Source organism: Opisthocomus hoazin, chromosome 3, assembly GCF_030867145.1.
Source record: "Opisthocomus hoazin isolate bOpiHoa1 chromosome 3, bOpiHoa1.hap1, whole genome shotgun sequence".
Taxonomy (NCBI): domain Eukaryota; kingdom Metazoa; phylum Chordata; class Aves; order Opisthocomiformes; family Opisthocomidae; genus Opisthocomus; species Opisthocomus hoazin.
The window spans coordinates 109,098,284-109,109,632 of NC_134416.1; positions in this window are offsets into that span (position 1 = coordinate 109,098,284).

An 11,349-nucleotide genomic window follows, 5' to 3' on the forward strand; every position below is an offset into this window, starting at 1 on the left:
TGAAGTTTTGTATCATATAATGTATTATATATCTGAATATATTTTGGCTATTTTAGCCCCCAAGCATGCCCAGATCCAGGTGCGAGCATGCAGCATTGTCATTCCCCTGCTTTAGTCCCTGTTTCCTGAACAGGAATTCAGGCTCCTACACATGCCTGCACATATAATTTGTCTTCACCAACCTCATCTGCTCTGAAATTCCTGGGGACAGCTGTCTTGCTTCTTAATTTTAAGAATCTGACACTGCCTACAAGTGACTGAATTTCCAGAGTTCCAGTCCTTTTTTCTTCTCCATGAAGCACAGTAAATGATGCTATTTCTGATGAACTCTGTGGGCTTGCACTGATGCCAAATTTGGAAACGTCTGTAAAATCTGTTTCAAAGGAAGTCCCTCAAAAGCAAAGCGATGCCAATGGTTGTTACTATGAAATTCATGGGACACTGCCTAGTTCTTACACAGGCTGAAGGTCCAGCCTGTAGCTAAGCTTGTAGGTTGGTGTGGGATGTGGATACTTTCAGTGGTGTTACCTGTTAGAACTTGGGGTTTTGTCTAACAGCATTTTGAAGGGAGAGACGTAACTATGGGGAAAAAAGGAATCAAAGAGTTATTTTGCATTTGAAGCCTACCATCCAAGGGGAGCTGGATTTTGCCTTGAATGTGTACATTATTGGAGGAAATCTGCTCCGAGTTAACGGAATAAAATGTCTTATGAAAAGTGAAGAATGTATAGATGTTTCTTGTATACCGCACTGTGAAAGAGGAGGATGGAAGTTGAATCGTTCCTGTGTTTTCAGCCAGGACCCTGACAGCTGAGAAAATAAATGGCTGATTTAGTGAAGCTGAAGTTGGTTGCAATGGGAGAGTAATTTTAATTACCAGTGGAATACAGAGCTTCCACACAAGGCCAGTTACAGATGTCCCATAACACCATGACAATTTTTGATTAGCTATGTATGTAGGAGAGGAATAAATCTTCTATTTAGGTACGTTGTCTGGCAGCAAAAATTCAGGAAGCATTAGCTACATGGCCTTTAAGCCAGATGAATGAGTTTTACCCCTTTCTCTCAGACAGTAATAGGTGGCTGTAATGTATTTCCTCTGGTCTGGGTTTTTATTTTGTAAATGCATTATTGATCTTTCTGTTTTTTTGTTAGCTATTTGTAGCTTCAGTTTCATTCCAGCAGCTCCTTTAGATACCCCCTATATTTCTAGACAGCCCATTTTTGCTTGCTACGGATGATATGTGGCATCTGGTTGAACCTGGAGGGTGGACAACCAGCTCAGCTACCCCAGCCCTAAGATTCTTCTCTCTAATGGAAATGCCTACATGAGAACCCAGGGAAATCTTCTGTGGGCAATCACTCAGATGTACTTTTCTTTGTTGTTTCATTGGTTCATGCTGCTTCTGCAATCTGTTCCCAGGATCATTCAGAGAACAATTTTATTGCCCTGTGTGCCCGTGCTGTAATGCTGTCAGCAGACACAGTCTGGGCCAAGAATTAAAATAATAGAGGAATATGGGTGCCTCAAGATCTTTGCCTGAAATAGTGGCCATTCAATGGTCTAGATGAAGATCTGCCTACAACCTTTCACAGTTCTTGACCAGCATAAATTCATATATGCATCCATTTTGAACAGCGATGTGAATGTAAAGAAACACTTAAGAGGGTCTGAGGTCTTGTTATGGGACAACGATACCGAGGAAGTGAGAAGATGAATGCAGTAAAATAATACTCTGACCATTCTACTTTTGAAGTATCTCATAAACATTATCTTGTTCTCCAAACAATTCCGTGAATCAAAGAAACTTCATCCACAGTTTACGAAAGAGGGATCTGAAAGGCAATGAGCTGGAAATTTCAATGAAGCTCCTGACTCCCATATACTTTCCTTGGCTCAGTACAATTTGCTTTTCTTCTGGGCACCAAACATTCAGTGCTTCCTATAGAAGCTACACTGCAGGCCTTCTGAGCCTAAAAACTGGTGTTCCCCATGCAGCCTTGACTATCATAACAATATTGACCTTTTATTAGGTGCTTGGCAGACGCTTAAGTAATTTTTCTTCCCAAGATGGCAGTGGTGGACTGATGCTCTCTGCAAAGAAGGAATGTGTCATCTTTGTCGTTCTGAAGCTTCCCCCAGAACCTTTTGCCAGCTGCAGAAATAACCTCCACATGGGCAGAGACATCCTAGGTTATCCCCATCCCTTTTTGCCCAGCAGCATGTTGCTCACAATTCCCACTGCGGGTCTGACATTCCCTTGTATGCGCTCGTCCAGACAGTCACTGGTATCCTTCAGCCTACAGCCAGAAGTCCATCACGAAGAGATAATGTATTTGATTCGAGTTACTGACTTGTTTGGAGTTGGATCGAAGTTGTGAGTCGGTCTTATCTGACCCCTAGAAATGAGTGGGGTCTGCAAATGAAGCCAACTGCATGTGGAGGGCCTATATGGGAAAGTCCAAACCCAGATTAATTTTGGCAGGATTTGTTCAGGACCAGAGCAGAGTTATGTGACTGATTATTTTGGTCTGTCCCATATGCTGTATGGAAAATAGCTGTTGTGGGACTGGGAAAGTACATGGAACCTTCTAAGCATTCATGAAAAGTTCCTTTCCCAGGGAAGTAAATGTTATTCTGGTGGTTTCAGTTTTTAAGGCTATTCTTTGGCCTTTGGTGTCTATTTCCTGATAAAATTACTCTTTGCCAAGGCATATGGTACCCCTTCCTCACACCACTGCCAGTGCCAGGGTCTGCATCATTGCCTCAAATGGCCTTCAGTCAGGACTCTGGCCACGCGCTTCAAGTAACGGGATGCTGGGAAAAGGACGTGGGCCATATCCCATTACCCGGTTCTCGTAGCTGACTGCAGTCCTGCATCGCGTTTCCCTGTGTGTGGCTCCATCCCCTACCCTGCTGCACGCCTTTGGTTGGGGGTGCTCCTCTTCAGCCACAGCCTGCCCTTCTGCAAAGGGTGCATTTTTACGCTCTGTTGTAGCGGGCGTTTCATGCAAAAGGCTTTCAGGACGCCCAGGCTTCCACTGGCAAGCTGTGGGCAGCTCTCCAACGTTTTGTAGCATTATTGGGAAACTTGAGGGGGTCATTTCATCTGACTTCTTGCTCCTTATGCGTGATCCATAGTAGAAGAGCCAAGAAACTGCGACTGTCATGGAAGTAGTGCCTCTAAAAATCAGGACCAAACACCTCCGTGGAGGAAGCAAATTTTCTGCAGTCTGAGCTTTTCAGTGAGAGGCTTTCTGAAAACAGTTTTTGAGATTCTTTTACTACAAATCACATGCTTTCGCCATATTTTCATGTTCCTAGGAGTATTTTTTTTTTGCTTACAGCTATTCTCTTTAAAGAGTCGTGCTTTCTTTATGTTGCAGAGCTCTCCTGACATTACGGAGGACTTCATGTTCTGTTGAATAATCTGACTGCCTGAGCGACTGTGTTATTTCTCATACACCCCTTTTTCCCTTTGATCCAGACACATAAAGGAATGCCCTCAAGGGGTCTTTGGAGACAACAGGAATATTTCAAGATACTTAAAGGATTTATAAAGATAAATCGCATTTCCTTTCCAAATAATCGTAGCTCCAAAATAAATACTTTGTGTTATTATTAGTTGGCTGACTATTTGAAAAGACCACTCTGCTTTTGTGTTTTGAAACAAATTGCATCTGATAGATCATCAGGTAATTAGCAACAGTGTATCTGAAGTACTGCCTGCACCCTCTAGCAGGTTTATCACTAAATCAGTGGTTTGCTCCTTCTACTATGGAAGAGTAAAGGGGTGAATCCCTTAGAACGTCAATAAAATGCAGAGTGCTGTTTAATAGTGTTGGCAATGAATGGGGGCCCAGGCTCAGATTTTACAGGTTATTGGGTGTCCTTCCACTTTTTGCATGGCCTGTGTGATGTGGATGGCTGACGTTCACCTCAGGCATTGACTCTGCTGAAATCCCCTTGCACGTCATTGAGACTTTGCTCCACAGACCTGAGTTATTCTTGAAAATGGCATTTAGGCCTCTTAATGCCATGGAAATATCACCTAATTACCTTTAAAAAATGAAGCTGTGGTGCTTTCCTCTGCTGTTGTGCCCTGCCCTCCCTCCTGTAACTGGATCCACCAGAATTTAATTAAGTTCTCTGTGTAAATTATGAGGCTACCTCAACGTTTGTATTAGGCTCACAGATAGCAACAGGAGTAGGTAACACTTACTGATGACTCCTCCTTTCTGCCAGAGGGGAAGACGTGTTTACTGCAGCCTGGGAAGGCAGCTGAACCCCTCTGGGAGGTAATGTCACTCAGCACTGCTCACCAAACTTGGCTCTCCCGCCTCTCCTGAGCCATTCCTGTGGTTACCTAAGCAGGCTTCTTCACTGTGTACTTGCTTTGATGCTACGAGGCAGTGATAATTGCAGCTTTGTGAAATACTCAGAAGATTGGCTTGGCCGAAGGACAGAAATCCAGGAGGGGAAGTGCTGGGAGGATGAATGATTTCACAGACCAAACATTTCCCATGTTAACGTGATACCAGTAAAACTTCTTAACATCCAGCATCGCAATCTCAAGTGAAAGGAAACCCTGGCAGTGTTTAATGAGCGATGCATTCAGTCTTCCTTGTTTTCCCTTTGCTCTGCGGTCGGTGCAGAGGATGAAGACTGGCACTAACCCTCTTCCACATGAGTCAAAACAAGCGCTTGCATGGCAGCTCAACCCGTGGGATCACGAAAGGGTGCAGAAGCAGCTCTGGGTTGTTATTTCATCAAGCTGGCAGATACAAAGAAGATCACACGATTCAATTATCTCAGCCTCCAGGTACGCAGCAGACACTTGGACTCCCCGCTGTTGACTGCAGAGCAGTAATACTCACTGGAGACAGTCTTTTCTAATTTCCTTTCTTTTTCCACCTAAGAGGTATGGTGTGAGTGCTGCATCCCAATGAACCTTCTGGACTAATTACTTGACACTGAGTTACTGATGTCAACCGAAAACAGCAGGCAGAGGAAAATATTGAAGAACAGAAGATATTTTTCTTAATTTGACAGCTGTTTCCCAAAGAAGGGAAGCGAGGTCGTGATGTTTTCTGTTCACCTGCAAGCCTTGAGTGAGGTCTGGTATTCTTTGAAACCTACGTGAACTCCAGATGAGAGACACAGCAAGTGCCAAAAAACCACAGATGAGGTTTGAAGCGATCAGGTTGAAAAAAAATTGACTGTGCATCTTGTGGGTTTTCCAGCAGCTGTTAGAAGTGATTGAGTTGACTTCTGGGTAATGTGTGAAATTAAAACCAAGTATGTCTCAAAATTATTTCTGTAGTGTTTTCCAAAGCCCTTATAAGCTGAAGAATTTCAGCCTAGCTAATCCAGGGGTCTGTGCTGCTGTTTTTTATTATAGTTGCCCCTCGTGACGCTTTCAATTACAGAATTGCTGCTGCTGCTCTAGTGTTGTATTTACCAATATTGTAAGATGTTCTGTAGACACTTCACTAAATAGTATAATGGTAGCCAGCAAACTCCTGTCCTCATAGATTAGTGGTTTTGAACAAACAACTAAAGAAGTAAAAAATCAGCACATTCAAAGGGTCAACCAAGGCAACAGTCCCAAACATAGCACTTACTCTCGCTTGCTGTAGTGCAAATAAGGAATTCACAGGTCTTCTGAGAAGACACAGGGTACAGTCGATCATGTGTTTTGTGAAAGAGATAACAATTCATATTGCGGTAGGAAAATCATAGTAGGTGCATTTTCCTAATGAAAGTGGCTGTGGGAACTCTTTCTAGTTCCGTGCCTTTGCTGGTATGTCTGGGTTAGGAAGCTGTGGGTGGCAGAATGAGCAATTTCTTTTAGATTTCATTTCTGCCTAGAAAAATTTTGGATGATACTTGTTGCTTGGTATCTTTGAGTATTAGTCAAAGTATTAATATAGACCATCATTTTCCTCCCATGTGGAAATATTGATCAATCTGTGTTGGAAAAGCAATGTTTGGGCTTTTGAAGCTATTCAGGAACAAGGAACAGTTGTTGGTTTTCCTGTGAAGAAAGCATGGGATTTGGGGCTTGAATCTGGAGCTGCAGGGAAAGTGTTCTCAGAAGTTGCAGATGTTAAGAGGGGAAAAAAAATTGGGGGTGGTGACACCTCACTTCTCCCCCATGGAGATCATTCACTATGGAGAAGACAGCTCAAAACCAGTGTGGCTGTACAGTGCCATGACACCGAGAGCCATCACTGCTAGCCCTATGCTGTGGGGTTCGCTTTGGGCTGAGCCACTACTGAAAATACGGTGGCCCCTTGACTGCCGGAGGAAGCACCTGCTTTCCCCAGCCCACGCTGGCTTTGCAAACCAGAAAAACCCACCAGGCTGGAGGGCAGGAGTCAAGGGTGAGAAGAATTCCATGAAGGAGGAAAGAGTTTGGAAACCATGCAGAACAGGAGAGAAAGCAGAGAAGAACCCAAGGGAGGAACAAATAATAAAATCGAGGCTTCTCCAGAGTCTAGTTCTCCGGTATCTGTTTCTCGATGTTGTTTCATCAAAACTCCAAATGTTGTGCAAACATCTTTACACAAGTTTGTACTACCTCAGTGTTAACTGTATTGATTCGAATGTGCTGATAAATGAATCATAAGGATGTCAACCGGCTGGTATCTGGCTCTCATGGGGGAATCCATAAGACAGGAACCACCTCAGCCAGCCCAAAGCAAAGGATTTGAGAAGGTTACAATCTTGACTGCCTGATCAGAGGCTCACGACAGAGGGCATATGGCAAAGGCTGCTGGTTGCAAGACTGTGCAGCGCGTGTTTCTTTTGGCTTTCTCTGTGGAACTTGCTGGAGAGATGTGTTGCGGCTCTTGACCCAAGGGGTGATAACAGTGAAATCATCCAAGCGAGCTGGCTGCAGGCCAGGGGAGGAGGGGAAGGGAGAGAACCCTGCGGCGACGTTAAACCTGCGAAGAGGAAAAGGTAGTGCAACAAAGGCAAATGCTGGAGCAGGCACCAGTGGTGTTTCAGAGGCTCCAAACTAGGATCTCAAGCGAAATGTGGAAGTTTCTTTTTCCTTTTCTGCCTCAGTGCAGGAAAGCTCCAGGGGAGCTGTGCAAGAAATGTTTTTCTGATGGAGGTTTTTTATTAAAGAGGTTATGCTGCCTGGGGACAGCTGAAAGGCTGTTGTAGGCCAAGGAGGACGAAAGTGGAATTGAGCCCAGAGACAGAGGGAGGGCTTCCTGTGGACTTCGCAGGTTGTCTTGAAAGCCAGCCCTTTTGGGTTGGAGATGTGAAAACAGAAAATAGCGTCTGACTTTCTCAAAAGAGAGTAAGCTTACAGCTCAGAAGAGAAATGGGATACCTGCTGCAGGTGAAGAGGCACGGCGCCACAGAGGGTTTCAAGAAGGGCAGTGGGACTATACCGATGGATGCTGCTTCCTTTCCTACAAGATTCCTTTAGTCTGCAGTCACAGAAAGAGAGCTGTGTATTCTAGATGCATGGAGTTGAGGCTTGAAATGAGCACAGTTATTTGTGTAGCACCTATTGGGTTCTGTTTTGATGGTTTCCACACCGTGTAAATGTAAATTTGGCATAGGTTTGGGAGAGCGGCCATCCTAGATATTAGCACTTGTGTCGTGTTCTGTAACATTTAGTCGCTCTAATGAAATGTGCTGCCTTTGTCTTCTGTCTAGGATTGCGGTACAGCATAATGAATTTGACGTAAGAGCTGTTTGGAAATCAATCTTTAACAGAGACCTGAGATTTCCAGATAATACATTGCAGCAGGGAAAACCTCTGTGAGGGACTGCCAATGTGAGCGAGACATCCACTGAGGTCACCAAGCCAAAGTTAACCCTGGTGTGAATACTGTTCCAGCAGATGCAGGGGAAGTTCTACAAACCCTGGTGTATGCAAAGTCCTCATTGTGCCTTATTCAGAAAACTTGAAAATGTCTCAAGGGAGGGAAAGAGAGGAAATTCCATGCTTTCCTTTGCAGCTCAAGGAAATTACCGTTACTTGCCCTGAAGAAACCTGCAGCAAAGGCTTGGCTGCGCTGAAGTCAGTGGCAAAACTCACATGATATTGTGATCTGGCACTTCACATCAGGTGTTTTTCTTCTTGGCAATTAACATCTCTGACTTTATCTGTCACACCTAGAATCTTGCTCATGACTGGACTTCTATTGCCTCCAAACTGGAAAGAGCTGTTCATGGGCCAATACACTTATTGCAACTACCACCTCCCTATTTCGTATGGAATCTCTTACTTTTCTTGCCTTCTGCTATTTTCTTTTCCTCTGGAGAGAAATTCAAGCTGCACATTGTGCTTCTACCGTGTTGCATATATGTATGTATTTTCCAGATGTCAGACCCCAGGTGCAGATGGTGGTCCTAGGTAGGATCTGAAACTCTAAGAAGATGGTCCACCCTCTTGGAGAGAAGAGGAGCCTTGACACAGCCCTGGAAGTCTTTGCACAGTGGTTGTTGCCACCTCGGAAGAGTTTTCTGGAAGTTTTTGTCAAAACTGATCTAGGACCATATTCAGATTTAATCCTCGCTTGCCAGCTCTACGGCGCAGTGGCCTTTGTGAGATTAGATGGACTGCAGCAGTTTACCCTAAAAGCTTGTTAATCTAAAACTTCTCTGAAACAAACACATTATTTCGAAAAGGCTTGTCTTTTTATATCCAGTCACTAGCGCTGGCTCTCCGTTTGCACACAACTGTCTCATCTTGTTATGCATGCGTACGTACATCTAAGAGGTCATCTGCTAAGAACTGGCATAACCTGGTTTTGCATTTGAACTACAAGGTTACACGCTTTGTTTCTCCCATAGGCTGCACATCGTGGCACTTGGGAGGATCTCTGCATTGCAGTACTTGTTGTGACTACAAACTTTTTACCATCGTCCGCTCCCGAGCGCGCGTCCCGCAGCCGCCTGGCAGGGCTGTGAGTGCTGCCCCTCGCTGTGCAGCAGCCTCCGCTCTGCTCTCCCCGGGGGGGAGCGCGCCTGCCTCACTGCTCCTTTCCTCGCTTCCCTGCTCTGTCCTGCCAGGCGCTCCTGATGTGCCCCACGCTGCCCAGTGCTCCCCTGTGCCATGTGGCCTTTCAGGGTGTCACCTGCTAAAGCATGCCAGGAGACAAGCAGAGCTCAGGTAAGGGAGGGAGCAGTGGCAGACTGGAGGGTTAATGCCAAGCCGCTGTGTCATCTGCACAGCTGCAGATGTGGCCCAGGCTGCCAGCACAGTGCTAGCCATTCTTTAGCTCACCATCTTGTTGAGAGGCGACCTGAGACCCATTCCAACTCGGATCAATAGGTTTCTGCCCATAGATGTTGTTAGCTTTCCTTACAGTGTTAGGACTGATCACATTCAGCAGTGGTGGAAGTTACAGAGTGCCCAAGAACATCAGCTTGAACGTGGGAAGATTGTTTCTTGGGCCCTTCTGCACCAGTAGCTCCTGGTCAGTCTTCATTACCTAAGGTATCCAGGGCCTTCATGGAGACCCTTTCGGTTTTAAAGCAGCAAGAAGAACTTAATGCACATGGATGACAGGTCTCAAAAGGACATGCTGAATGTATTAGAATAAATGCTTTGCTGTTAGTAAAGTTTTCAGAGAAGACATTTCTATGGTCTTCCTTTTGTATCTTACAAATAAACTGTCCCATTTACGTTTGCAATAGAAGTGTAGGTGAATGTTCAGGTACCAACAATGCCTTTTCACTGGCTTGTGTTAACCTTTGATGTCCTGTGTTCTAGGAGTCTTCTCTTTCCTACATTGTAAGCTCTGATAGTCCCTTCCATTACTAAGTTCACCGAGGCCAGGTTTGCAGTTAATGGGGTTTGCAGTTCTGCAGCTTGCAGAACTCCTCAAAAGCAGTAGGCCAAAATCCAGCAGTACAAAGAGATGTTTCTTACCTTTCTTCCTTGTTCCGATTCCCAAATGTGTACACCAGCAAGCCCAGGGCACATACTGTCCAGTATTCCCTGTTAAAAGATAGCTTAAGCTTATAACTGCAAATGGTCTTTACATGATGGTATAGTAGCAGTGTTGTCTACCATTAGACTTACACTTTCAGAAGAACTGACCTGAAAATAAACTCTTTTTGGAAGAAGTGTCCATTGCTGAAAGCTAAGTCTGCCACTGCTGCAAGCCCCAGAGCACCAATTGTCTTTGGTGGCAGCATGTTTGAGCTGAAACTGTAAAAAGTTCTTTTTAAAAACTCCAAACTTTCCACATTATTTTATTTTTATGGTTTCTTAAATTGTATGGTATGTGATGGCTGGCTAGGAATTATCTGAGCTGTGAGTATGAGTTTGTCAAAAAGCATCAATTCATTTTTTGCTGGACAAGAAGGAAGTGACAAAGCAGCTATCAAAAAAACTCCCAAACCTGTCCTGGCAGAGTGTCCTTAAAAGAACCCTTTTCAAATGATAAAAATCTGGTTTGTATATGTGTGAAGAATTCCCTTTTCCTCTCCGCCTCACAGAGGCATTTGTTATGTTTCAGCCTGCCCAGGCTGGTTCTGTGCTGGACTCCTGGTGTACCCCAATACCTGTATTGCCCCCCAGTAACCAAGATTCAACCTGAGAATAGTTTTCTTGATGTACATGGACCAAATCCCGTCATCCAACGTGGGATGTTAATGCAGTTCCAGGGATACATGGCGTTCCTCTGGATTTGCATCTGTGAAGTAAGGGCTGAGCCTGACTTTGAAGATGTTCCAGGCTCCTTTCTGATGTCGCAGCTGTCTCACTCGGCAAGAGTGGAGTTACCTCCTTGCTACTGAAAGGCAGAAGTCACCCACAGGTCTTGGCTGGACGCATACCAACCCTTGAAATTTCAACCCTTCACTTCATTTTATTGAAGAAAGAGGTAATGGGCAAAGTTGAAACTCCCTTTCTTTACGGAGCTGCTCGCAGAGCAGGGTTGTGCTGTGCCTGTGAATGCGGTGTCTGACTCCTATGAACAGGAGTTCTGATAAGGTGTGCTGCCAAACGGGCTCTTAAAATGCATATGATCTGATGGAGTACTGACTGAAAATAGACTTAATTTTCTGCAAACATGAATAAAATCATGAAGGGAAATGAATAGGGTAGTAAAATGCTCTTAAATATCCTAGATTTCTAGTGGAGAAGATAAAAGAGTCAATGTATATATGGCTGTAGAGAGATCGTAATTTCTCCTTTTTTGTTTTGTTATTCTTGGTGGAGAGAAGAGAAGCTGGTATTGCTTTTGCTTTCTATTACTTTTTATGTTCTTCTTTTCGAAAACATTTTGGATATGAAATTGAGGAGAAAAAACTTTTGATGGATTTCAAAACAACCAACCAAACACAGAAACTTGTTTTTCTGCTCCTTT